Below are 7,367 nucleotides of genomic sequence, written 5' to 3'. Positions count from 1 at the left end.
TTTGTCATTCAAAATCAATCCATATGATTCATTGTATTAACAAAATAAAGGAGAAAACCCATAGGATCATCTCAATAGATGCAGAAAAAGCATTTGGCAAAATTTAGTATTCATTTATAATAAATGGCTAAGAAAACTGAGAATAGAAGCAAAGTTTTTCAATCTAAAAATGAACCTCTACCAAAAAATATGGCTAGAAACATATGTAAATCTAAACTACTGTACATTTTCCTCCTAAGCTTGGGAAAAAGGCAGGAGTGTCTACATTATAACCTCTACATTAAATGTTGTTCTTAATGATTGTAGCCACTTGCATTAAGGCAAGAAACATCTGGCATACTGATCTGAAAGGATGTGGTAACACTGAATTTATTGAGGCTGTAGGAGATAAGTTTAAGATTTAAGAAGCCAGCTGTCTTTTTTATATAATAGCAGTAAACATTTGGAAATGAAATTACTAAAATTCCATTTATATTAGAGGCACAAAGTACTTAGGAATAAATTTAACTAACTTAACAAAAGACATGCAAGGCCACAATACTGAAAACATTGCTGACTAAAATTATAGACCCAAATAATGCAAGGTTATGCAGTGTTGTAGATCAGAAAACTCAATATGTTCAGAAATTCAATTTGTCACCAAATTTATTTTAAGAATCAATGCAATTTCAATCAAAATATTAGTTTTTATGTAAAATTCTAGTTTTATAAATACTAGTAATTAATAAACCAATTCTAAAATTTATATAGAAATGCAAATGACCTGGAATAGCAAGCAATTTTAAAACATTATAGAATCCTTCCACCACCTGAAATAAAGTCTTCCTATGAAGCTTCACTAATCAATGGAATGCGGTATAGGTAGAATGATACACATATGGACCAACAGAATAGAGGAGAATCTAGAAAGACATGCAGACACATATGATTAACTGATTTTTGGCAAAAGGGTACAGGCATTTCAGTGGCAAGAGGAAAATCTTTAAGAAATTGCTAGAATAACTAGATATCCATAAAGAAAAAAATGAACCTCTCATCTTAGTATACAAAAATACAATACATAATTCGAAATAATTTAAAAATCTAAATGTAAAATCTTAGAAATATTAAAATTCATGGCCGGGCTTGGTGGCTCACATCTGTAATCCCTGCACTTTGGGAGGCCAAGGCGGGTGGATCATGAGCTCAGGAGTTCAAGACCAGTCTGGCCAAGATGGTGAAATCCCATCTCTACTAAAAATACAAAAAATTAGCCGGGCATGGTGGCACACACCTGTAATCCCAGCTATTCAAGAGGCTGAGACAGAGAATTGCTTAAACCTGTGGGGTGGAGGTTGCAGTGAGCGGAAATCATGCCACCTTACTCCAGCCTGGGTGACAAGGAGAGACTCAGTCTCAAAAAAAAAAGAAAGAAAAAATAAAGAAATATTAAAATTCTGGAAGAAACTCTTCAAGGCCTTTGACACAACATAGGAACAGAAAAGATTAACCACAGAATAAAACAAAAAGCTAAGTTGATCTTTATCAAAATTTCAAACTGTTTCTATAGGCACCAGTGCATAAACAATAAGGCAAGTCATAGAATGAGAGAAAATATTTGCAAATGCATATATCTGATATAAGATTTATATCCAAAATGTATAAGCAAATTTTACAACTCAGAATTAAGACAAGTGGTCAAATGAAAAATAGGCAATAGATCCGAACAGACATCTTACAAAGAATAGATATATGAATATCCAGGAAGTACATATTTTAAAAAATGTTGAACATAATTAGACAATCCAAACGAAGTAGAATGTCTAAAATTAAAAAGACTGACAAAACTAGCACTAGTAAGAATGTGGAGCAATTAGAATTCTGTTATAATGCTGGTTGGTTGTAAAGCTGTCAGTTCCCTAAAAAAGTTAAACAATGTAAATACTATTTGATCTATCCATTCCCCTTTTAGGTATTTTTCCAAGAGGAATGAAAACGTATGTCCACATAAAATCTTATACATAAGTGTACATAGTGTCTCTATTTACTATACCCCAAAATTGGAAACAACTCAAGTCTCTATAAATAAGTGAATGTATAAACATAATTTGGTATATTCCTATAATAGAATTCTACTCAGTGATAAAAAGGAATGAAGTACTGATACACCCGATAATACAGATGAATCTTAAAACAAGTATGCTGGGTGAAAGAAGTCAGTGTGTACAAAAGAACACAATCTGTATAATTCTATTTATGTAAAATGAAAATGAACTTATATCAAGAAGAAGCAGATCAGTTGTATTGAGCAAGGATTAATGAGGGGAAGAATTTAAAGGGGCGAATAGAATATTTTGAGGATGATGGAAATATCCTGAATTAGATTTTTGGTGTTGCTCTTTTGATCATATACATATAAACTTGTTGAATTATACACTTTAAATAGATGCAGTCTATTATTCCTCAATAAACTTAAGAGGGAAAAATGTCAGTAAAAATATTAACAGCCAAAGTAAGTACAATTCAAGACACTGAAGACAAATCTACGGGTAGATGATAACTGAAATGATGGCAATGGTCTAAGTTCCCAGAAGAATATTGTTTATTCCGAGAAACATTGTTCATCTTGCTGGTGAAATAGGCATAACAGGATAGACTGAATTGATGAACGCTTGTGCTGCAATCCTCAGCATCCTCTACAGCATTCCCCAGTATGGATCCTTTTTTATTCATACAGCAGCCATTTGTGAATGCACCATTTTCTCTAAGGAATTTCTTTCCCCTCTCAGTAAACTTGCTTCATTGAGAAAAGTAAGTCAATGGGGTATGAATGTTTCTTAAAATCCCTAAAATGACATAAAAGGCCCTTCATGACTTGGCTATGGCTTAGTCCTCCAGCATTATTGCTTTTGAGCATCACACTCCAGCCTCCTATTACTGTTTTCTCAGCACAGTGTCTCTGTGCTTTGATTACACTTTTCCCTTGCCATCCTTGCACATTCTCTCTGATGAATATCTGCACATATTTCAAGGCTCAGCCCCAGAGTTTTTTCTATGTGGCTCTTCCTATTTCTAAGCTGTAATTACTTGCTACAAAGTGATTGCACTGTAGTACATACAGATAAATTTTGTCATTCAATCTGTACACTTTTGTTTTGTACACTGTAATTTGAACAATGCATATTTTAAGGACCCAATATATATTTAAAATAAATAAATGACTTTAGTATTTTAAAGTTTACAAAGAAATCTTATGTTTATAATTTAATTTAATTTCTCATGTTTCCATTTGGCCTCTTATCAGTCAACTTGGAACCCTGAATCTTAGACCCATGCCAGGTTCAAGGAGAACGAGGTATAGAATGGGGTGGTATCAGTCTATGTGTCATAGAGAGTGGCAGAGAGAGTCTAACAGAGTGGTCAAGAGTAGGCATGCTGTTGTGAGCCAGGTGTAACATCTAATGGCGGAATCAACCAACAGAAGCAGACTTTCAGTAAAACAGGGACACCATAACAGTAGCAGTGACTTCAGAAACACAGCTCAGAGCTGAACCTGATCACTCTCCTAAACTGGAGGGCCATCCCCACCATGTACCTTTGACAGAGTAAACTGCCTTTGACAACGGGTGGGGTTGAAGCTGTAACATACTCTGTAAAACTTGCGTGGAAATCCTGTGAGACAGTTCTTACATATGAAGGATTTGTAAAATTGAATTATCCACAGTTCCACAAATGAAAAGTGACAGAACTGGAACTTAAGATTTATAATACCAAATTTATGATTTTCCCTCTAGTAGTTTACAATGCCTTGGTTCAAGGACAGAGCCTAATGCTTTCCTTGCATTTGTAAGAACGAAGAAGAAATAGGCAAGAAATAGTTGGAGATCCAGGATAGCATTATTTTATATAACTTAAGAGACAAGAATATTTTTAATATTGTGGAATAAATCTCAAGTGCTCTAAAGAAGACTAAAGATACATATTTGGATTATAACTTCAGCAGAGTGATGAACAATGAGCTGTATTTCTTATACTTAGCTGAAAGCATGGTACTTCTCCAGATGCAAGTATTCATAATTCAAGTCAAAAATGCATTTTTTTCCCTAACTGATATACACAACTAAAGGAGTCTTGAAGACACATGCTATTCTCTCTCAAGATTCCATTAACATTGATTACATCTAGGATGGGAATCTATTTGCCCCTTGGTTCCTAGTAATACCCTTTGCCCTTTGAATCCCATTTCTAATTCCACAGCCTCTTCCTTCTCAGGAACACTGCTTCCAGTGGTTTTACAGGTTATGACTGTGGTACTTTGTTTAAAGCATATTGTCCTCATGTGGTCTCCACATACAGAATGTGGGCATTCTCGTGGTAAATAAATTTTGCTTGTCAAAATTGCAAACCACTCTATATATTACATTTCTCTTTAACTGCTGAGAGATTATAATCTGAGTTATTAGGACTCTTTTCTGATTATCCTTAGATTCTTAAAATCTTTCTGGGTCCAAAATACCTATGCCACACTCTGGAAATCAAAAGGGAATTGTGTATCTTCAAAGGGTGACATATTGTTTCCTTTAGCAGTGATTCTTTTCTGTTTGTTGTGGTGGGGTATGCCAATGTTACTGATTTTATGTTTATTTTAGATGATTGTGTTAGATTCTTTTAGATCTCATGAAACAAAGACATGCGATCTATTGCCCATTCTAATGGAGAGTTAGTGTACCATCTTTGACTCTGTCTTGGATAAAAATACCAGATACAACTAAGTGTCAGGAGGTCCATTGATGTTTGGGCAACTCTCGTAACTCTTTCTGATGTTTTTAATCATAACATTGATCCAACCACTTTCTGAATAAAGGTAGTTTTTTTTTTTTTTAAGGTTGAGCAATATAAAATTATTGATATTTTTTCCCCAAACTGGGGTTTCCCTGTATTTTAAACTCCATCACTAAAAGTCCTCATATATTTAAGATCAATAACAAATACTTAATTAAACTTTGAAAAATTTATCTAGGCTGAAGCAGTTCAGAATGTCCCTCATCTTTTCTTTAACACAAAAAATAAGTCAAGCTGCTTCCAAGTGAACCGTGTCTAAGTAAGTCTGTCTTTCTCCTTTATTGTTACTGCTTGGCAAGCCAAAGTCCTGAAAGGTCACGACCCTGTCTTTCGAAAGTATGATGGAGCCCAAAGTCCAGCCTCTCCTTCACTCTCTTCCAGACTAAGGTTTATTTATTTATTTATGTTTTCCAGTGTAGCCAGATGGACTTTTTTATATCCTGTACACAGGACTAAGTTTGGATTCAGTTTTTCAAGATGAATCCAAGTTCAACCTCTCAGTGTTACAGAATGTTTCCAAGGGAAAATTCTTTCAACCACTCTTGTACATTTAAAATGTCTAAATACTAGTATTTTTTTTTAAATGATTACTTCATCCAAAGTTCTCCTATTATATCTATCTGGCACACATTAATTTATCACACAAAAGGGAAGAATTGTGCATGGATTACAGTTCATGCTTAGATGAAATTAAAGAAAAAGTCAATTAGAAACATGTATTTTATGTGCGAAACACATGAAGGCAACTGGGGAAACAAAACAAAACAAAAGAAAATAAAACAAAATTCTTGGTACTTTCTCTTTTTCTTCCAAACAAGAAGTGTATAGCTGTCAACCTTTCTCTGCTTCCAACCTGGCAGATGGGGCACTGGTATGGTATGTTCCATCTGTGAAACAGTTCACTGAAGTTGTCTCACAGGTGTAATGAGCAGCAAGTTGTGTATGGTTTCAAATCCTAACTGCAATTTAATCCTGTCTTGTTTCACTCCTTGCACATCCAAAGGTTGGAATGGAGACTCATTCCATAGGTGAGAAACAGAAAGTTGAAGTGACTCTCTAGGGAATTAAGGATAACGGCCTAGAGGAACTGATCTGAAATAGAGGCTTTCCAGCACCCTGTGCAATGCTTTCTCCATGGAACTTCATCAACATTGACCTTGGATGAAATCTCATGGCCTGACTCTATTTAGGGCATGTAGGAGGTAAAAATTCACTTTTCCTTACCTATACCTTCCTTGCCAGGTTTGAGCAAATCCCAGGCACGTTATATCTAGAGGAACACCTCGTGTTGGTTTAGTATCCTAATTGTGTATGTTACATTCTGAATGCCTTTTAAAAAAAAAAGTGAGCTGAAGGAAGACATCAACATGGATTATTTTGGTTATTTGTCATGTTGATTATGTAAACTTATTATGTTAATTGCTCCAAGGAGATTTGGATTTTAGTTTTTGTTTCTAATGATGGATTGAAGGATAGTGATTTTAAAAAATAATTTAATAAGTCAGAAACTAGGAGTAGAAGTATCAGAGGGCAGAGGCCTTCCTGCCAAAACATTAAGCCTACTAGAATCTATGCTGTCCAGAATGACAGAACGCTTTCATTTTTGGATTGACACATATTCATTAAAAACAAATTACTGTTCCCATCTGGTCTGACTCATTTTATGGGAACAAGCAGTTCCTCTGGATGTACAAATAGGGAGGAAGGGAATTGAAAATGAAGGGAGGCATGGGACTGGCCCTGTGCAATTTTTCTAGGTCTCAGGAAAACAAATATAATTTTGATGTATACTTAAAGTATTCTAAGTAAAAAATCAGCAAGCCCACATATGCGTCAAGACATTTATTATCCTGAATTATCTCACATATCAATTGAATTTTCAATCTTTAAGCTTTCCCTCAATAAATCTATTGAAACTAGCTTCTGTTCCAGGATCAAGCGCTAAATTTTCAAGAGACAAAAATGAAGTTATTCTGTGTCCATTCTGACTTACTGTCGCCAAAACAGTGGTGGAATTCATAAATAACTTTATTAAATTGTAAATGCCTGTAGTCGGGGCACTTGAAAAACGTAGCATTGAAGTCTTTCCATCCTCAAAATGTTGTTGCATGTTACAATTCATAATCAGGGACCAGAGGAGGTCATGGACAAAGGAAAAATATATACATATATAAAATTATATATATATACATATATATCTCACCATAGCACACTCAAAATACTGTAAATAACATTTTACCTATTATCCTTTTGGCAATGAAAAGATTGTTTTCACTTTTGTAAGAGTAGTAATCACAATTCTCATTCACTTCTCAAGTTCTTAAATTACTTTCCATTCACACCTTAATCTCTTTGGTATTTATAGACTGAAAAAATATATTTGTCTTGGCAGAATTAATATAATTTGTTTTCTCTGTGTTTTAAGTACTAATCTGGGAATTAAATTTTCCAAAATTTACCTAAATATAATGAATTAAGTTGATGCATAATTATATTTAACTTAGTTTTTTTTTTTGAGACGGAGCCTCACTCTGTCACCCAGGTCG

The sequence above is a fragment of the Colobus angolensis genome, unplaced genomic scaffold (genome assembly GCF_000951035.1).
Source record: "Colobus angolensis palliatus isolate OR3802 unplaced genomic scaffold, Cang.pa_1.0 Scaffold304, whole genome shotgun sequence".
Lineage (NCBI taxonomy): Eukaryota > Metazoa > Chordata > Mammalia > Primates > Cercopithecidae > Colobus > Colobus angolensis.
Note: the sequence above shows the minus strand (reverse complement) of the source record.